The sequence below is a fragment of the Muntiacus reevesi genome, chromosome 3 (assembly GCF_963930625.1).
Source record: "Muntiacus reevesi chromosome 3, mMunRee1.1, whole genome shotgun sequence".
NCBI classification, from domain to species: Eukaryota; Metazoa; Chordata; class Mammalia; order Artiodactyla; family Cervidae; genus Muntiacus; species Muntiacus reevesi.
In genome coordinates this window covers 202897391-202919875 of record NC_089251.1, presented here as the reverse complement: position 1 = coordinate 202919875, position 22485 = coordinate 202897391, and the positions used below count along the sequence as shown (strand labels likewise).

Here is a 22485-nt window from a genome sequence, read left to right as displayed (position 1 = left end):
GAAAAGGAAGTAAGAAGGAGAGAGAGGAGAAGGAAGAGAAATGTCTTTCTGGAAGGACTGAGGAAAGGAGATCCAAGACGAGACGCTCAGGGGACGTAATGGGAGCTAGAAAGCAGGAAGTGGCAAGTGGCTGATGCCCCCTCCTACCACGTGCTACCATAAAGCAGCTTCCTCACCTGCCGTCGTGTTGGGAGGAGCTGGAGGACAGAGACACAGAGAGTCCTTGCTGTGGATACTGTCTCAGTGCTGCAAGGGGAAGTCGGTGGACCCAGCGAGGGGCTGGAGAGCAGCACCTGCCTTGTTCCAGGCCCTCACTGAATGCTGGGCAGCCTTTGGCTTAGCTCTGCAGTGTGTGAGTGGGCAGTTGTATTCACAGGACTCTCTCCTCTGCGCCCTTCCCCTGAGGGCAGGACCTCTGCCTTTCTGTCCCTGCATCACTGACCCCTCGCACCAGGTTTGCCTGGCTCATCCCTGGGGAGTCAGTGGTGAGGGAACAGAGGAAGGACTGAGTGGAGGAAGGGTGTGAATGTGTTCGGGGGTGGGGAGCTGTCCGGGAGCCTTGGTAGCTTCGGAAGGTAGGTGGGGTGAGTGCGATCAGAGGAGAGACCCAAACGAGGGGCTCTGAGAGCACCTCACTGGTAACCAGCCCAGAACCACATGTGTCCTTGGCGACTTGGTTAAACTGAGGACCCCGTTTGATCCTTGGTCATTTGGTGACACAGCCTAGTCACAGGTACAAGATGTCTCATTCTTTTCCTCTAGGTTTCATTAATGACAGAGAAGAGCAAGATCTAGGGAAGAGCTCAAAGCAATTACTTTTGGAGATATTAAATTTTATTATTAAAAATCAACTCTAATTTTGCTTAAAATGTACTAAGAAAACATGTGGAAGAAAAGGAGAATAATTGCTCATAATTTCACATCTTTTTAAATTATTTGCATTAATAAAATTCTCCTACAAACCTCATCCCACTCCTTAGAGAAAACAAGTGATGACAGGATGATGGTTTGCCATGTATCTTTCTCATCTATTTCTTGTGCTTCCAGAGATATATTTATATACACATTTCTTTTTCTTCAAACATTGAAATGGTGCCATACCTATCACTCCACAAATGGCTTTCAAATTTAACCATATATAATAGATTTATTTCTACTTCAATACACTGAAGTCTATTTTATTCTTGTTCATGAATGCATTGTTTTCAGTTTAATCACTACAGTACAACGTATGTGTCTCATCCCCTATTAATGGACATTTCCATGTGCCCACTTTTGTATCATTTCTGATCTTTGTTGTTTCTTCAAAAAGTGTTGTAGGGAGAAATCCCTTGTACACATATCCACATTATTTAATTGTAATTCCTGTAGGGCAGATTTTTATGTGAAAGATGGCTGACTGTTAATTAAAATTGTAGTAGATAAAATAAATTGCTAGGGTATGTATTTTAGTTTATACTTTCCATCAGTGAAAATATGAGAGCACCCATTTTCCTATACTCCCAGCAGTATTATGCTATCAATTAAAATTACACTTTTTGAAAATTTGGTAGATACAAAATGCACCATTATTAGTGCCTTAAATTGCTTTAAAATATTGTTTAGGATGAGTTCATTTTCATATATTTATTGTCTGTTAATATTTCTTTTCTGAATTTCTTGTTCATATTTTTTGCCCCTTCTTGTACTGATTTAAAACAAGTAAAGTTATTACATATTGGAGAAATTGATCTTTAGTTATTAAATATGTTGCAAATGTTTAGTGGCATCTGCCATTCAGATACTTTACTTTTATCTGGCTAATCATCACTTCCTTCCTTTTTACCATTTTTTGAGTTTGTGTCATGCTTACGCAGGCTTTCCCTGACCCCAGACTGTAGAATATAGTCAGCTCCATGGTCATTTAATGGTCTTCCCAAGTGGCTCAGAGGTAAAGAATCTGCTTATCCATGCAAGAGACACAAGAGATATGGGTTCATCCTTGCGTTTGGAGGACCCTCTGGAGGAGGAAATAGTAACCCACTCCAGTATTCTTGCCTGTTAAATCCCACAGACAGAGGAGCCTTGCAGGCTACAGTCCATAGGGTTGCAAGAGTCAGACATGATTTAGTGACAAAACCACTACCATCACCAGCTGTCTTTGCATCACTTATTGATTAACCTATTCGTTACCTACACCTTTGACTCACATTGTGAATACTTTTTAAAATGTAATTTTATCTAAATATTTGAGAAATAGAAAGTTCTTGAGAGGTCTCCAAGACCCATTCAGGTCAAAACTATTTTCATGACAATATACATACACTGTAAAATCACTACACTCTCATTCTCTCATGTCCAGAAGCTATGTGACATGTTTTGGTGTTATTGCCCTGATGGCTACTGAAATATGTGCTTGTTTAATCTTGCATTTCAAAAGTTTGTTTTGATTTCTAATAGGGTAAATATTGATAAATACAACTTACATAAAATTCTTCAATAAATTTTAAGAATTATGTAATTAGCTCCTAAGACCAAAAAGTTCAGGAACTGTTGGTCTAGGCAGATATAGTATGCTTATTCTATGACTTTGCATTTCCCCTGGCACATTCTGCCTGACCTGAGAGTACACATACCGTAGACTGAGAGACAAACAGTGCAAGTGGAGAGAAACAGCACAGCTCTGAAAGGATTTATGTCACATCATCTGTCATCTCTACTTAATAGTTCTGTAAATTTGAGCAAGGAGTCTAGCCCAATACAGCCCCTAGACTGTGAATTCTACCAAAGTTTTCCTTCGGTAAAGATTATCAAGACTCTTTTTCAAATCAAGATGCAAAAATTTCTGGCTCCTGAGATTTCTGTTCCTGGCTCATCTTGAAACTCTTTAGGAAAGAAAATCAGTTTGTGTCTTACTAGTCAAGAGATGCAGTAGAACTCCTAGGCTGAGGGTTTTGGTCATTTATTTTCTGTCAGATGCAGTTTCTACTCCATGGGATGCAGAGACTGGGATTGGCAGTGATCTGGCCCCTTGAAACTCAGCATGGTGCCCTGGAATCATTGCAACTCACAAGCCTGACATTGGCAGTCAACTCTGCCAACACGCAGGGATATAATAAGATGGGAAAAGACAAGGGTCATCAGAATTCATGTTCAACAGGCATTGCAAATATTGTCTAGTAGTGAGCATAATGTTTATCTTGTGAATAAATGGCCTTTCAAACTCCCCAAAGAGCAGTCATGCAATATGTACTTGTGAACACTTGCTTGATAGCAAGTTCACTACCTCATGATATAACCCTCACTGTTGAACAATTTGCATTATTACCTCTATCTAGACTGTGCTCACCCTCCTCTCCCCACTACACATAAACACACAGAAGCTTTGGATGGCAACTGCTACTTCACTTGCATGTCAGTTCCTTCAGAAAGCCCTCCCTGAGTCTTCCTCCCCTAATCTCTGTCTAGTGGGTTGAAGATACTCCCTTGTAATCTTAAAGCACACTTGCTTACCTTCAACTTGCTGGAGAAGACTCTTAAGAGTCTCTTGGACTGCAAGGAGATCCAACCAGTCCATCCTAAAGGAAATCAACCCTGAATATTCCATTGGAAGGACTGATGCTGAAGTTGAAGCTCCAATACTCTGGCCACCTGATGTGAAGAGCAGACCCATTGGAAAAGACCCTGATGCTGGGAAAGACTGAGGGCAGGAGGAGAAGAGGGTGACAGAGGATGAGATGGTTGGATGGCATCACCGACTCGATGGACATGAATTTGAGCAAACTCCAGGAGATAGTGAAGGATGGGGAAGCCTGGCATGCTCCAGTCCATGGGGTTGTAAAGAGTCAGATACGACCTAGCAACTGAACAATAACAGCAAATGCATTTAGACAGAATGATCTGCCATAGCAAATCACAAAAAACTGAGTGGTTTTTAACAGAAATGTATTCTCTTACCGTTGTGGAGGCTAGACATCTAAAATTGAGGTGTTATCCAGGCTGTGCTTCCTCAAAACTCCCTGAGGGGAAATCCTTTCTCCCTCTTCCAGCTTTTACGGGCATCAGCATTTCTTACCTTCCCTGGCTACATCACTGAAAGAGGGCATAGCAACCTACTCTAGTATTTCTGCCTGGAGAATCCAATGGATTGGGAACCTGGTCCATAAGGTTGCAAAGAATTGAACACAACTAAAGTGACTGAGCATCCACTTACACACTCCTCTTTTGGGGAGTCACTATTCTACCCACTACATAGAAGGTAGTAAAATGGATACCTTTGAGTCGAATTCAGCCCTTCCCTGCATAATCTTTTATGCATTTGGACATTTCACCTAAGTATCTAGTTTTCCAAGTTTGGAAAAATCAAAAGGTCTTTAAATGTTGGGGCTGCCTTTCCAAAGGCCTACATCAGGGGAGCTGAATGGAAGTTGCACCTTTTAGGAGATGTCTGTGTTCTCTAGTTTACCAAGTCCTCACCACTTCCTGGTCCAACTTGACTTGACCTGTCAAGTCCCTACAGGCTTTTGACTTGGTGACTCAAAATTTAGGCTTAGTAATTATTGCTCCCACCAGACATTAAGTTGTCTTATTTGACTCTGCATTTCTAGAATCTAAGTTAGTACATAATACAGAGTTGTTTCTCAAAAAAGAAATTTGTCAGATTAAAGAATGTAGAATTTATACTGAACAGAAATCTGTTTTCCTTTCATTCCTATCTGCAAACAGGTCTTATTCCTGAAATCATAGCCACACAGAATGAAGGCTGCCTTTCTTGCATTTAAAAATCCTATACAGTTAAAAACTCTCCTTGCATGGCCCTGTAATAAACCTTTCTCTGTTCTTCCCAGAATACTCAATGTATAAGAAGATAACCACAATTGTACTAACATTAACTCTGATTATATCTCTATTAACAAAGAGGGGTGTTGGGAGGCAATCTAAGATGGTGGTATAAGAAGATCCTTGCAGAGAATGAGATGGTTGGATGGCATCACTGACTCAATGGACATGAATTTGAGGAAACTCCAGGAGATGGTTAAGAACAGGGAATCCTGGCATGCTGCAGTCCGTGGGGTTGCAAAGAGTCAGACATGATTTTGCAACTGAACAATAACAACAAATGCATTTAGAGGTAATGATCTGCCATCTATGCAAATCCAATGCACACACCACTTTTATAGTTACACATAGAAAATTCACTGCTAAAAACGAACTGTTAATTGGCTGAACAGATCTTTCACAACAAGGGATAAAAGGAGCACGTGGGTAGGAGAGGCAGAGATGCAGAATCACAGAAAAACCCATACCTGGCACGGCAACACACAAGAGGGAAGGATCTTGTGGATCCAGAGCTATCCCCAAAGGAGAGAGAAGTTCAGGCCTCATGTTGGTCACCCCAATACTTGGGAGCTGCACTGGAGAGAAGGAGCCCCCAAAACATTTGGCTTTGGAAACCAACAGACCTTATGTCTGGGAGCTGTGGGAGCTGTGGGGAGCTAAGATACTCCTTTTGAGGGGTGTATGTAGTCTCACTAATCCTGGGACCCGGTACTAAGGCAATAGTTAGAGAAGTGTCTGGACTATCTGTGAAGGAGATTCATTTGTTAATCTAAGCATCTACCAATGGGACAGGGGTGAGTTGGGACTTTCTCTGAGAGTGGAGATGTTGGCAAGTGCCACTTTTGTACCATATGCCTTTGTCGTGCAGGTAAGTGACATGTGGACACAGTTGCTAAAGCCAGAAGCTTGTCTTGCGTCCGTTCTCTTCTCCTGCATTGCTGAAGCCCTGGATATGCCCTGCCCTCAACACTCCCACAGCCTCTCTAAAACCAGCAGGTAAGCACATTTCACACAGAAACAAACACCTTTTAATCACCTAGCCTTGGTGGCCAGAAGGGCTTATGTTCCTGGGCCCCACAGGAGTGAATAATTAAAGAGAGTGCTGAGCAGGCTATCACACCCAGAACACTGCAGAGACAGCAGACTGAAATGTATCGCCAGGCTGCCTGTGAAAAAGGCCCGTTTATTTGTCTTGGAACTTCAACCTGAGGGACAGGCTTCTGGTTTGCTATATACCTAGAAGTGGGAGGCACTGTCATCGAAGACAGGCAGAGAGACACCATTCTTATTTCTTCCCTTGGCCTCATCACGGCTTGCTGGCACATCTTAAAAAAGAGCATGTTATAAACTGATTTGAAGCCTCAATTTTTGCCACTGTCACCCAGAGAACATCTACAGATCTCCTGATCTGGAGGTCAGCAGTAATTATGAATGCAGTACCACCAGGCTATATATATTTGCATACTTTAAAAGCTGCTGCGTAAGGAGCTGGCTTCCAGTCAGTGTGAAACTAGGTGCTGACTGAGATCCATCTCGCTGGAACACTGACAGGTCTTGGCACACCCTCAACAGCCAGGACCTATAAAGAATAAACCAGGCTATGCAGACAATCACAAAGGTTCAAGAAACAACCAAGAATTATGGTAAGGTTGAATGATAAGATTCATCTCCTGCACATGCCACATCTGAAATACTGGGAAAGTTAGCTATTCTGTCTAATATTTAGAAACACAGAGAGTCAAGCAAAATTAGAAAACAAAGAAATACGTTCAAAAAGAAACCTCAGAAAGAGACCCTAATGAAATAAAGATAATTAATCTTTGATAAAGAATCCAAAGTAATGGTCATAAAGAGGGAGAAGAATGAATGAACATGGTGAGAACTTCAACAAAGAGCTAGAAAATATAAGAAAGTATCAAACACAAGTCACAAAGCTGAAGAATACAATAACTTAACTGAAAAATACAGTTGAGGGGATTCAACAGCAGACTAGATGAAGCAAATAATGAATTATTGGGAAAACAGGAGAATGGAACTCACAGAACACAAAAAGGGAAATGAATTTTAAAAAATAAAGATAGCTTAAGGGACCTATGGGATGATATCAAGCAGAATAACATTCATATTATAGAGGATTCAGGAGAAGAGAGAGAGAAAAGAAGGTAACAATTATTTAAAGAAATAATGGCTAAAAGCACCCCTAACCTGGGAAAGAAGACAGGTACCAAGGTCCAGGAAGCACAGAGCATTCCAAATAAGATGAATTCAAAGAGATCCACACCAAGACACATTTTAATTAAACTATCAAAAGTTAAAGACAAGGAATTTTAAAAGAAGCAAAAGAAAAGCAACACATTACACACAAGGGAAACCCTACAAGACTGTCAGCTGGTTTTTCAGCAGAAACTTTGCAGGCCAGAATGCAGTGGCCTGATCTATTTAACATGCTGAAAGGAAATGCTTTCAACCAAGTACTCTATCCAACAGGGTTATCATTCGAAACTGAAGGAGAGATAGAGTTTATCAGACAAACAGAAGCTAAAGGAGTTCATACCCAACTTACATCAATGGATTGATCATCCAGATATAATTGGCCTGACAAGAAATGTTAAAGGGAGTTGTTTAAGCTGAAAAGAAAAGGTGCTAATAGAGACAAACACATAATAATAAAAATCTCACTGGTAAAGGAAAATATACAGTAAAAGTCATAGACTATTCACAAAGCTAGTATAAATGTTAAGAACAAAAGTAGTAAAATTATAACTATAATAAATAGTTAAGAGATACAGAAAACTTAAAAATATAAAATATAACATCAAAAATATGAAACATTGGGGAAGGGAAAAATGTAGAGTTTTTAGAATGTGTTCAAACTTAACTTGTTCAAACTTTAACAACTTAAACCATACTATTTTATCTATATAAGCTGTTAGATGTACATTTCATAGCAATTACAAAGCAAAAACTTAGAGTAGATACAAAAAATATAATGAGAAAAGAGTCTAAACGTAACACTAAAGAAAGTCATTAAACTGCAAAAGAAGAGAGTGAAAGAAAAAGAAATAAAGAGGAGCTACAAAAGGAAAACAGGAAATAAGTAACAAAATGTCAATAAGTAATACTTATCAATAATTACTTTAAATGTAAATGAGCTAAATTCTTCGGTCAGAAGACAAAGAGTGGCTGCATGGATAAGAAAACAAGAGTCATCCATGTATTGCCTACAAGAGACCCACAGCAGATGTAAGGACACACACAGATTAAAAGTGAAGGGATGAAAAGAAGATAATTCATGCAAATAAAAAAGAAAAGAAAGCGGGTATAGCTAAAGTCAGATAAAACAGACTTTAAAACCAAGACTGTAATTAATAAAAGACAAAGAAGGACATTGCATAATGATAAAGAGATCAATAAACAAGAGGATATGATATTAGTAAATATTTATGCACCCAAAAATGGAGTATCTAGATATATAAAGAGAATATTAACAGACCTGAGGGAAGAAATAGATAGCAGTACAATAATAGCAAAGGACTTTAATACCCCACTTACATCAATGGATATATCATTCAGACAGAAATTCAATAAAGAAACAATTTTAAATGACACAATAAACCAGATGACCTCAAAATATATATATATATATATATATATATACATATATATATATATAACATTTCATCCCAAAGTAGTAGAATACATATTGTTCTCAAATGTGTAGGAAACATCTCTAGGATAGATCACATATTAGGCCACAAAAAAATTATCAATAAATAAGATTGAAATCATATCAAGCATCTTTCCTGACCACAAAGGTATGGAACCAGAAATCAACATGTGGAGATTAAACAATGTACTATTGAACAACAAATAAGTCAATTAAAAAATCAAAAGGGAAATTAAAGACTACTTTAAGACAAATGAAAAAGGAAATATAAGATTCTAAAATCTATGAGATGCAGCAAAGCAGTTCTAAAAGGGAAGTTCATAGAAATGCAGGCCTACATCAAGAAATAAAAATCTCAAATAAACAATTTAGCCTTACACTTAAGAAAACTAGAAAAAAAGGACAAACTCCAAAGTTAATAGGAAGCTAATAATAAAGATCAGAGTGGAAATAAATGACATGGAGCCTGAACAATCAGAAAATAGAGACTAGCATTGAAACATATATATTACCATATGTGAAATAGATGACCAGTCCAAGTTCTATGCATCAAACAGGACACTCAAAGCCAGTACACTGGGACACCCCAGAGGGATGGGATGGGGAGGGAGGTGGGAGGAGGGCTTGGGATGGGGACACATGTACACCCATGGCTGGTTCATGTCAATGTATGGCAAAAACCACCACAATACTGTAAAATAATTAATTGCCTCCAACTAAAATAAGAAAATATCAATGAAGCTAAGAGTTGGTTCTCTGAAAATATAAACAAAACTGGCAAACCTTTAGCTTGACTCACCAAGCAAAAACAAGAGAGGGCTCAAATAAATAAGGTCAGAAATGAAAGAGGAGGAGTTAAAACTGATAACATGATTTTTGGGGAAAGATTATGAAGCTGCTATGAACAATCATACACCAACAAATAGGACAACCTACAAGAAAATGGGAAAATTCTGGGAAAAATGCAACCTTGCAAGACTGAATCATGAAGAAATAGAAAATCTGAATAAATCAATGATTAGTGAGAAGATTGAGTCAGTAGTAAATACCCCCTGCCCCACAACAAATTGAAAGTTGAGCACCAAAGGGCTTCACTGGTGAATTTTACTGAACTTTCAAAGAAGATTTAACACCTAATCTCATTTCTTCAAAAAGATAGAATAGGAGGAAATGCTTATAAACTCATTTTGCAAAGCTAGCATTACCTTGATACCAAAATCAGACAAAGATGCCACAAAAAGAAAATTATAGGATAATATTCATAATGAACATAAATGCAAAAATCTTCAATAAAATATTTGGAAACTGAGTTCAAAAGTATATTAAAATGACTGAGCACCATGTTTAAGTGGGATTTATTACAGGAATATAGGGATGGTTCAATATTTGCAAATCAGCATGATACACCATATTAGTAAAATAAGGGATAAAGCTCATATGATCATCTCAATAAAGGCAGAAAAAGCATTTGACAAAATTCAATATCCATTTACGATTAAAAAAATTAAAAGAGAACCTACTGAATGGGAGAAAAATCATATATCTAATAAGGTGTTAATATCCAAAATATAAAAGGAACTCATACAACTCAATAGCAAGAAAGAAAAAAAAAAAATCCATGCACCCTGATTTTATAATAGGCAGAGGATCTAAATAGACATTTTTCATAGACGTACAAATGGCCATTAGACCCTTGAAAAGATACCAGTATCTCTAATAATCAGAGAAATGCAAGTCAAAACAGCAATGAGATGTCACCTCACACTTGTTAGAATGGCTATTGTGAAAAAGGCAAAGAATAACAAGTGTCAAAGAGGATATAAAGGAAAAGAAACCCTAGAACACTGTTGATGAGAATGTAGGTTACTGTGGACATACATTAAAAAAATAGAAGTTCCTCAAAAAATTAAAAATAGAACTTTCACGTGATCCAGGTATTCATTCCACTTCGGGTATTTATCTGAGGAATACAAAGACAACTAATTCTAAAAGTTATATGCACCCTTATGTTTATTACAGCATTATTTATAATAACCAATATATGGAAACATCCTGAGTGCCTATCATTGGATGACTAGATAAAGAAATAATGGGTTACTACTTAGCCATTAAAAGAAGGAAATGTTGTCATTTACAACGACACAGATGGATCTTGAGGGTATTATGCTAAGTGAAATAAGCCAGACAGAGAAAGACAAATAACATGTGGTTTCACTTGTTGTTGTTCAGTTGCTAGGTCGTGTCCAACCCTTTGTGACCCCATGGACTGCAGCCCGCCAGGCTTCCCTGTCCTTCACTATCTTCCGGAGTTTGCCCAAGCTCATGTCCATCAAATAGGTGATGCCAACCAGCCATCTCATCCTCTCACCTTCTTTTCCTGCCCTCAATCTTTCCCAGCATCAGGGTCTTTTCCAATGAGTCGGCTTTTTGCATCAGGTGGCCAAAGTATTGGAGCTTCTGCTTCAGCATCAGTCCTTCCAATGAGTATTCAGGGTTGATCTCCTTTAGGATTGACTGGTTTGATCTCCTTGCTGTTCAAGGGTCTCTTAAGAGTCTTCTCCAGCACCACAATTTGAAAGCATCATGAAACTAAAAAACAAAACAAATAAAAACAACATAGATACAAAAAATAGACTGGTGATTACCCTAGGAGAAGGGGTTTAGGCGTGGGTGAAATGGGTGAAAGGAGTCAGTTTTACGGTGATGGATGGTAACCAAACTTAATGTGGTGAACACATTGTATTGTATGTGTTATTTGCTCAGTTGGGTCTGACTCTTTTTGACCCCATGGACTGTAGCCTGCCAGACTCCTCTGTCCATGGAATTCTCCAGGCAAGAATACTGCGGTGGGTTGCCATGCCCTCCTCCAGGGGACCTTCCTGACCCAGGGATTGAACCCGCAGCTCCTGCGCCTCCTGCATTGCAGGCAGATTCTTTACTGCTGAACCACCAGGGAAACCCTAAAATGATGACATATTCCCTCAAAAATTTGCTTTTATTTCTGGCACGAAGTTAGGGAAGGGGTAGTACGTCTTATTCCAATTTAGGGAGCTGATTTGAGGGACTAATTTATTTCACTACCATGTTTTCATGAAGACTAATCTATTTCATGACCATTTCTAGAGTAGGCATTATGGGGGTTCCAGCTGAAGCCTGGGGTGTCTGCCATGACCCCTCCTGCTTGATGAGCCTGGACTCTAATATTTGGCCATGTCCCTCAGCCTTGTCAGACTGCTGAATGCTCTCCTCGGCTCTCAGTAACTCAGTCAGGGCTTTTTCCTGTTTTCAGCCTCTAAACCACCACACTGGAATTGACGAATGCCCTAGTGGGGAAAGAGGCAGTGAAATTGAGGACCATTTATCTTCCCTTTTCTAAGACTGTCACGAATATGTATCTGCACTGGCATAGTGGTTCAGCTTTGTAGGAGATAGGAGAGAGGATTCCTCAGTGAGCTTCAGTCCTCTGTATGGGAGATGGTAGCTTAATAAGAACATTTGGACTCCTTGACCTTCCTCAGCATGTCCAGATCAGTCTGCTGAAGGATGACATCTCTGTGTTCCCCACTTTTGACCTTGGGAAGAATCCAGCAGAAACGCCCCTGGGAGGGCAAAGGCTCAGACCCTGGAGCCCCAGTATCTTTGTTCTCAGATCCTCTAACTGATGAAAGACAGCGCAGCGTTTCTCACCCTCCTACTCTTTGGTTTCTGGAATCCTTACCATTTTGAGAGCTCCTGAAAACTTTAAATAGATGTTTTGAAGAAAATAATGAAACAACCGAAAAACCCTCAGATTTTCTAGTTGTTCTCAGTAGAAAGACTGATCTGCCAAAATTAGGTACCAGCAACAGAAGTGGAAGCAACTTAAATTTTAAAATTACTTCACAATCTTAAGTGATTGCAAATACTCCAGCCAATTTATGTCCAAGATCTCTAACATTAGAAAGTGCCAAATAAGGACTCCCTCCCTCTAAGGAGACATCAAGGAAGTCCCACAGAATATTCTTTACATTTGATTAGCTCAAAATTAATCCTGTGGCTACAATGAGATGCAAGGGAGGCTGAGAAACATAGCCTTTAGACTTAGTCCATAGCTGTCCAGTTAAAAGTCAAGATTTTATTTCTAAGGACAAAGGGGAGAATGTATGCTGTGGGTGAACAACGAGCACTCACTATATATAGGGATGTTCCAAAAATATCCTTTATAAGAAATTTCCTAGCTAGTCTGAGAAATAACATAAGAGCTATGAAGATGTTTTGGGGGCAGGCTGCTATACAAAAATGTACTAAATTACAAAAGAATGATCTAAATAATGTCAGATTACCATAAGGCACAAAATTATATTTCAAGGCAGAGGAAGGAAAGAAAGGTGGCCATAAGTATAGGGGTTGTAGACTTAAATGCTACAGTCATCCAGAATATTACTGGCATGGGGGAGCAAATCCCACATTCTTTGTGATAGTAACTGATGGAGCCCAGTAGGAACCACTTTCCCACAGTGGCCGATTTGCCAAACTCTTTAATGTCATAGACTCTGGAGCCTGGATCTGGATTTGGCCATGAACACGACTAATAAGTGGAAGAACTGAGTCTGGACATCAGCGTGGTTCTTAAGAACTGTCTTTAGAGTGGAAGTGATCATATCTGGATCCTGGGCCTTGTCACTTACCTTCTAACCCTAGAAAAGCCATTTAACCCCATTGAATCTAGTTTTCTGTATGCTGCTAAGTCGCTTCAGTCGTGTCTGATTCTGTGTGACCCCATAGATAGCAGCCCACCAGGCTCCCCCGTCCCTGGGGTTCTCCAGGCAAGAACACTGGAGTGGGTTGCCATTTCCTTCTCCAATGCAGGAAAGTGAAAAGTGAGAGTGAATTCACTCAGTCGTGTCCGATTCTTCACGACCCCATGGACGGCAGCCTACCAGGTTCTTCTGTCCACGGGATTTTCCAGGCAAGAGTACTGGAGTGGGGTGCCATTGCCTTCTCCACTAGTATTCTGTATAGAAAGGAGTATATAAATATTCCTCATAGAAAAAACCTCAAAGGACTGTTGTGAAGCTCAAATTAGAGGACAGTGCACTCATCAGGACAGCTAGTCATTTCCCTTTCATGGGTAGACACTGTGGCAGGCAAACCCCACGGACAGTGGCATCTGAGGGCATTCATTGTTTGGTCAAGTGACAGTCGCCTGTCAGGTGTTGTCAATCATATGCCACCAGGCACAAGCATAGGGGCGGCAAACCCGGTGGTCTGCGCCCCGATAAGTCCTCTTTGTTTTACCCTCATGCTTCTGACTCCTCTTGGCTGGTTCCCAAATCTTCAGTATTAGATTGGATAATCCCACTTTTAATAATGCTCAGGATATTTGCCTCTCTTGGGGGACTGTGATCACAGCAGTGGAAGGTATTAAAATAGAGCTGAATGCCATGCAGAATACTTACCCTTTAAGCTGTGTATGTGAGCATGGTGTTTTGCATGTGTGCACACAAGGGGTGTGTGTGTGTGTGTGTGTGTGTGTGTGTGTGTACCTTCTAAGATTTTTTCATAAATAAAATATTACACTGAGCACTCAGTTTATTTGCAATGTTAATAGAAAACACTGCAGAATCAGTTTAAAACTTAGGTTTTCTAAATCAATGAAATTATTGACTTCTAAATTTTGTGTTTTTATTTCCCCTAAATGGCATTAGCTCAGCATTAGCCTTAAGGGCATCGTAACACTTCATGAGACCCCAGGAACACTAACTTAATACAAAGTTGAATTTAAGTTTTTGAATTATGCTTGATATTTTTAAACTTAGCATAAACTGAGTAGTAATCAGGGATTTGACTTGCTTCCATTTATAATAATACATTTTGGGGGCCAATTTTTTACCCCCTTAGCCTATTTCAGTAATCAAGAAGCTACACTAAAAAAATAATTGGTAGAGAACAGAGAAAAGAAATATACAGAGTTACTAATATACACCAGGGTTTAAGCTGACATGAAATTTTATCTTAATTATCGGACAAATTTGTACTCCCACTATCTAATTCAATTTGCATGCATCGGTAGACACTTATTAAAGGTAATATTACATCTGTCATTTTAAGACTGGTGAGAATTTTATCATATGAGCTGCATGAAACAGCCACTCTATTATGTACAGAACTCTTTTGTATGGCTTAAAATAACCAGCATTGCATCCTAATTAAGTATTTTTTGTAATTGTCTTCAAGGTAGTCATAGTCTTGTCCATTTTGTGTCCATCTTGTAAGTTATTTGGACACAGAATTGAAGTTGCAGGAATGTACTTCTCCTCCCCTCTGCTTTTGCTTTCTGAATGAAAAATGAGAGCTTTACTAATAAAATGTAAACTGGAATCAAATGTTCAAATAAGGTTTTATGAGAGGCATGCAATGCATAAACCCATCTCAGAATTCTCCACTGGATTTAGAATTCCGCTGTATACAAATACATTAGGCAGCTGAGGCATTAGCAACTGAATACATTGGGGTTATTTCTGAGATGAGTTTATTAGATTTGTACCTTTGTACAAAATGAATTGGTGGAGTGCTAATATAGCATCATCAATTCAGGATAACAATGGCAGTTTCTGAGCATGAAGCCCTAAAATGCCTTTAGACATTGATACTATACATTCCCCAAAAGAAGCCCACAGATTTCTGCTTTGCCTTTGTAGGGTTGGAGATAAAAATCTCATGAAGCACTCATCTAATTGTAAGTTCACTCTTCCTGCTACAGCCATCTTGGTTTTGAATCTCTTTTGTTCTACTCACCAAAGGAAATGAAAGAATGAATTAGGGATGAAAATAAGAGTCAGCATGCCAGGAAAAAAAGAGGGGAAGATCCAGCAGAGCAAATGTGCCCAGATAGGAACTGCTGGTCCAGGGCTCTGGGAAAGGGTGGAAGGTGATGGTGGGAAGTCACTGGGAAGCAGGTCCCCTGCTCCACATCTGCCTGGCTTTCCCGGAAAGCTGTGTCCTGCAGGAAATGGAAGAATTAAGCATTATGGTTTTTGACTTGCTCACCCCTAGACCCCCAGGTGCATTTGACATGCTCACCAACCCCTTTTCTGCTTGGTAACAGGATTTGTTTTTTCTTGTCTTCTTTTTTTTTAAAAAAAATGTACAACCTTTATCTGTGACTGAGAGAAAAGCTCCCCCAGAGTTCAACCAGGCGTCATCCACTCAAGAGAATTGTTACAGTGTTCAGTTGGTCACAAGGCTGCCTTATTCAACAGGAACTTTTTTAAAAAAATTAATCATGACATTTTATCATAGGGATTTATTTATTTATTTTTTAACTGAGACCAAACCCAGTTTTCAGTTGCTTCCTAGGGATGAGCAGTTTAACTTGGGTTCAGTTTTTAAATCACCATTTTGCAATTACTTGGGTCGGTAACAGGATGCGGTGGATCTTGGACAATGCTGCTCCTATTTTAAATCATCTCAGAATCCAAATATCGATGCACCTCCTCAGTGCTCTTTTCTCCAGCAGTCAGCCCCTTGCTCTTTGAACTCCCCAGATACGTAGCAGAGTATCTTCCGGGTCTTGGAGTAGAGAGGAGGAGACGGGATACTCCATGCTCCCTCACCTCCATCCCGCAGAAGCAGATGAATAATTCATGGCGCCACATGCAGGTCCTCTCTGAGACTTCCCTGAAACGAGGCTGAGCCGGCCAAGGACCAGGGACCTTACAAACAGTCACAGTGCGCCGTGTCAGAGAACAGTCAATCAATCTCCAAAGAAATGTGAGGAGAACAGGTTTTTCATGCCTGTGCGTTGGGAGGGAGCCAAATGCGTGTTGCCATTTGATGGTAGAATCAGTGTACACCTGTTCCGACCAGCTGTCAACATAACCTGTGTCAGAGGCAGGCATCGCAGCCGCCGCATCCTCACAGCGGGCTGTGTCTGCCTGACAGTCGGGACAGACAGCGCAGGAACTTGGGGACCAGGAGAGGAGGAGCCAGCAGAGCCACGGCGGGGACACAGATGTGTGAAGAGTGTGATAAAAGAAGGAAACATCTGAGGGAATAAGCTCAAACAAAACAGCAAATGTCATTTGCATTATATAATTATGGCCAACCATCGAGTCCTTTGTAATAACACTCGGTAGGCCAATGTTAAACCCACAGTGAGTGATAAAAAGGCCTCAGCTTGAAAAAAGGTCAGTGTGAATTAGTATATATTTGCTGATTAATTCAGAGTGTGCCTTCGTAAATTTTATAGTCTAGGGCCCCAGCCTGGTTTGAAGCAGCCTCCTATGAAATTCAAATATGTTTCATTCAGCACCAACATTCCAACCTGGCACTGTGCTTTGTGGAAAACTTTATTCAGAACACATGGACCCATGCAGGCATGTGGCAACTTACAGAGATGGCTGGATTTGTGAACAGACAGATTCTGAAAAACTACACACACAACTCCAGAGGGGAGAGGCCCTCTGCGCTCTCTGATCACACACAGAAAACAAGACATGCCCGCGGACAGCACTTGTCACCTGCCTGTGTATGCCTGGCTGTGGCAAGCCTGCTGGAAAGATTCCTGTCTTTAACCAAAATCTCCATAATCAGGGCTGCTGATGGCAACTTTAGTCTCTTATGATGCTCTTTAGTCAACATAAGGAAAAAGCAACTGTGTGTGTGGGGAAGGGGTAAAGCCGAGGATTGGTATTCATTTAAGGAAAATATTTAGCCCAAGAGAGTGTTAGTCTAAAACTACTTTTAAGATTATAAATACAGATTCTGATTTTAGATGGAACACATATTAATGAGCATCCAGTATATGCACGTTGATTTGTTGCCTTTAATTCTCCCAGTTGCTCCATGAAATACCAATTACTGTCTTCACAAACCAGCTTTCCCAAACAAGCATGGTGATCAAATGATGCCGTTGGGATTTGACCACAGGCTTGGTGCTTCAGTCACTAAGTTGAGTCCAACTCTTGAGACCCCCTGGACTGTATCCCCAAGAGGCTCCTCTGTCCGTGGAACTTTCCAGGGAAATTTCCAGACTAAAGATCACAGGTTTGATGACCTCTAAACGCCCTTGCTTTCCATTTCACCCACACTGCTTGTCTTTGCAATTGCTTGATACACCTTTTTTGTACCTATTTCAACCCCACCTGCTACCCAGCAAACCAGAAATTGCAGTCTGCAACTCTGCCTCATCCAGATTGCTCCAATGCAAGGATCTTTTCTTTTCTGTCCAACCGCAGGTTTCCTCTCTGTTTCTGCACGGTTTTTTCTTTATACAAAAGATGGTGACCCTACACCAAGACTGACTGAGCTCCCCTGCTCCTATCAATAAAGTCTGTAAATACACCAAGTGGTAGTGAATTGCATTTCTTAGAAATCCACAAATCTGTTGGTTTCATTGACCAACAGAGGCTTTCCCACTATTTAGAGAGGTTTGCTGATGCTTCAGAAGTGCTGGTTATGTGTCAGAAAAGAAGGACCAAGCAAGTCTGGAGGATCTGTTGAATTGTGATGCATGTGGCATAGTTAGTGGCTACATCACATCAGAACCGGTTTCACATGGTTTTAGATATTTGTCTAGGGGACTCAAACCTAAACTGGCAACTTTCTGTCTGCTTCATATTTTATACAGATCAAGAATGAGATGTCCAGGTGGAATTATCACGTAGGTTGCTCAGAGTAGTGGTGTGATGTAAGGACACAGGCCTGGAGGTCAGCAGAGCTTCTCTTCTGCTGGGATCTCTATTCTTCTACCTTGCAAGATGATGCTGGGCAATGTCTGACCCTTCCTGGGCCTCCATTTTTCATGACTCAAATAGATGTGTGCTCCGAGTGCCGTCTGACTTAACCTTATTTTTTTTGGGGGGGGGGGGTGGCTAAAACACTTTTATTTTATTTATTTATTTATTTATTTTTAATTAGTTGGAGGCTAATTACTTTACAATATTGTAGTGGTTTTTGCCATACATTGACATGAATCAGCCATGGATTTACATGCATTCCCCATCCCGATCCCCCCTCCCACATCCCTCCCCACCCGATCCCTCTGGGTCTTCCCTGGGAATGCAAACTAGTACAGCCACTATGGAGAACAGTGTGGAGATTTCTTAGCCTTATATTCTTAAAAACAGTACCTTGTATTGTGACATCTCTTGTGGTATATGAAGTGCTCATACATATATGACACCACAAAGAACTCCAGACAGAAAAAGCGGCTTATGCAAGGGCAAGAGGTGGAAAGGTGAAGGATTGAAGCCAGACCAGGGGCCCGCAGCTCCCTCCACATGTTTACCCCTGTGGATGTGCTGGGACTGGCCCTTCTCTGGAAAGGTGTTTCAACCAGTTTCTTAAGGCAGTAAGCCTGCTACCCTATTTGCATCATTTCAAGTTCACCCCATGCAGCCTCCCTGAGCTGCAGCAGCAGAGTGAACAGCGTTCTGCAATACCTACCTTTACCCAATGGATATAGGGATATAGAAAAAGGTCCTAAGCAGTCTCCAAGGGCTGCCTGTCTACCCCCACCCCAGCCTCTGTAACCACTCACTCAACACCCCGCTTTGCTTCTGTACATGGGCTACCTGCATCTTCACTCAGGCCCTCTTTCTGAAAAGCACTTGCCTCATAGGGCTTGGAAAATCCTCCATCCCGCTTCTTCTCTCCCTGGAGGCTCATTGGCTATTGTTGACACCTTTCTTGAAAGTGAAAGTGTTAGTCTGTCAGTCATGTCTGACTCTTCGTGACCCCATGGACTGTAGCCTGCCAGGCTCCTCTGTCCATAGGATTCTCCAGCAAGAATACTGGAGTGGGTAGCCATTTCTTTCTCCGGAGGATCTTCTTGACCCGGGATTGAACTCCTGCACTGCAGGCAAATTCTTTACCGTTTGTGCCACCAGGGAAGTCTTTCTCTCTGTGGATGTTGACTGGCTCTTGCTTCCTCCTTTTTTATTGCAGCTTTAAGTTTGCTCCCTTGGAACTGACTTCCTTAACCCTTGAGCTGGGGACACTGCCCATTTCATTTACTCAGAACCCCCTGTACTTTGACTTGTAGCATTTGCCACAAGTTTAACACATAACATTTGTGATTATTGGACGAATGTCTATTTTCCCTCCAAAACAGACCTCCAGCTTGCCCAGCCGAGTCCAGCTACATCTAGCACAGGAATGACACTTACAAAAGACAGGAGCTGAGCTGGTTGAACCCAGCAGTGATGTGTGACCTATTCCCTTAGCAGGAGGTGAGCCTTTGGCCTGTTTGTCAACACACCTAGAATGGAGTTGAACACCTGGTAGGTGCTGACAAACCTCTGAAGGCCGATCTTTGGGAAGGCAATGAAGTCAGAGAAATGGCAGGAAGTGAATTCCATCCATGTCATGAGGTCCTCCCAGGCCTGCCCTGAAGGAAACACCAGAGAGTCACTGACTCCAGGGCCTGCATACCACAGATACCACATTCCCAGGCCAGCTCTCTGGTTATGGCCTTTCAGAAGTGGAAGCCAAAATCAAAGCAGGAATTTAATGCAGTTCATTATAAAACCAACCAGTGGCCAAAACAGTTTTTGCATTTAAATTTTGGTTTTCCAGGCATCAGGATTTTTCTAGAACCACATTTGAGCAGGAAATCATAGCATTCTCTGAGATGGACTATGAAATACAGCATAATCTGTTCTTGTCTGTAAACTTTGCTAAGGTGACCGACTGTCCTGAGTGCCCAGGAATGAGGGGTTATCAAGCATGTGGACCTGTCAGGGCTAAAGGCGGGCAAGTTTGAGGCAGACCTGTGACAGATACAGTGAGAACAGCTGAGATAGAAAGTGAACTGACTGTCAAGTTTACCCCAATCTCAGGGTGAGAAATGTTAGTTGCTCAGTTGTGTCTGACTCTTTGCAACTCCAAGGACTGTAGCCCACCAGGCTCCTCTGTTCATGGAATTTTCCGGGCAAGAATACTGGAGTGGGTAGCCATTCCTTTCTTGAGGAGATCTTTCTGACCCAGGGATTGAATCTGGGTCTCCAGTATTGTAGGCATATTCTTTACCTTTGATCTTAGAGTGGAATCCCCCAAAAGCAAGCCCAAGAGAAGGACTTAAGTGCAAGCAGTTTCTCAGAAAAGTGATTGGAGGAAGCACAACAAGGAATTGTGGGGGAAGGGAGGAAAACCAAAAGGTAGTTTCCCTTACGAGCAGCAGGAGCTCAGAGAAACCGTGTGAGACTCTTAGAGATGTCCTGCAAATGAATGGAGCAGGATGGGGTATGCCTGCTTACTGAGTCTAGCACCTCATTGGCTAAGGGTTGCTCCCTAGTGGTGTTAACTTCCTCGCCCTCGGAGCCACTTCTGCGCTAAGCTGTCACCACGCTGGGAACTCCTTACAGCAGCTGCATAATGGACCAAGGGGGTATGGGCTAGCAGGGTATGGGATGAACATCAACAACGAATGTTACATCCTAGGAGACAGAGAGAGAAGAGCCCAAGGGGTGTGCTTGAATCACGGTCAAAGAAGGGGCCAAGGGTCAGAGACGTGGAATCCGGCATAGGCGCAGAGGGACTGAATGAAGCCAAGTGATTTGAAAAATAGATCTTAACTAAGAAGTTGTTGAGTAGCTAAGCTGTATCCGACTCTACAATTTCATGGGCTACGGCACACCAGGCTTCCCTGTCTTTCACCATCTCCAAGAGTTTGCTCAGATTCATGTCCATTGAGTTGGTGATGCAATCGAATCATCTTATCCTCTGCCACCCTCTTCTTTTGCCTTCAACCCTTCCCAGCATCAGGGTCTTTTTACAGTGAGCCCACTCTTTGCATCAGGTGGCCGAAGTATTGGAGCTTCACCTTCAGCATTAGTACTTCCAGTGAATATTCAGGGTTGACTCCTTTAGGATTGACTGGTTTGATATCTTGCTCTCCAAGGGACTCTCATGAGTCTTCTCCAGCACCTCAATTCAAAGGCATCAATTCTTCAGCACTCAGCCCTCTTTATGGTCCAACTCTCACATCCATATACGACTACTGGAAAAACCATAGCTTTGACTATATAGACCTTTGTCAGCAAAGTGATGGCTTTGCTTTATAAAGCACTGCCTTGGTTTGTCACAGCTTTGACAGCCAAGGAGTATGCTGGTTGAAATGTAACTGTCAAAGTTCAGTGCAGGAAACAGAAACCTCTTTGAGTATTTTGGGCAGAAAAGATTTAATACATGGAATAATTGTTTGCAAAATAGTTGAAAGGGCTGGAGGAACAACCAGTGCTCAGGAACCACCCCTGAACTACCAGTTTCAAAGTCATACCATTCTGACTGTGGGTGCGGAGACAGGAATCCAGTGCTCTATTCCTGCCATGACATCTGACACTAACTGTACTGACCTGCCTCTGCTGTGACTACCACAAGTTCACATTTCTATCCAGCCTTCCTTGCTGGCAGCCAAGATGGTCCCTGTCTATATTCAAAATCTCTCCCAAATACATTATATTAACAGAACCTAATTTGAATCCAGGCCTTCTGAACAAAGTAGACTGTGGTTTTTTAACTTTTTCAAAATAAAATGGGGGAAGAAATGGAAGTTGAGAGAGTCGAAACCGCCCAGCGTTTACGAGACTACTTACAATCTTGGGTGTGTGCTGCTGTCTTAAAGCAGTTTTATTTTACTTCAAGTGGAGCTAATGGAAAGTCCCAAGAGAAACAGAATAAGACCAAGATGGAACTCATCTTTCTCCTCTATTTTGTGTTTTCTTATAGTATAACAGGATTCATTAAGATGAATGATGCTTATGAACTACAAGAGTCACCTTTCATAAGGAACCCCACATTTGCTGCCTCCAAGCTGAGATGGACACTTCTAGATGTTTTCAAAAATATAATAGGGTCCATTCCCTGCACTTCCATGAAGCTCTGAGCTCAATCCATTCACTGTCTCTTCCTATTCTGTCCCATCAGATTGTGATTTCCTTAAAGTCAGGGACTGTTTCTACATTGCCTTTGAATGCCCTGCACAAGTGTTGGGTGCCTGGAATAGGCCCACGGTGCAG

The 22485-nt window shown here is 41.3% G+C and overlaps 1 pseudogene; it reads right to left on the bottom strand.

Annotated features, from left to right (window-relative positions):
* Positions 1 to 19135, bottom strand: part of LOC136164219 (protein Abitram-like) — a 53875-nt pseudogene extending 34740 nt beyond the window's left edge.
* Positions 19136 to 22485: the final 3350 nt, after the last annotated feature.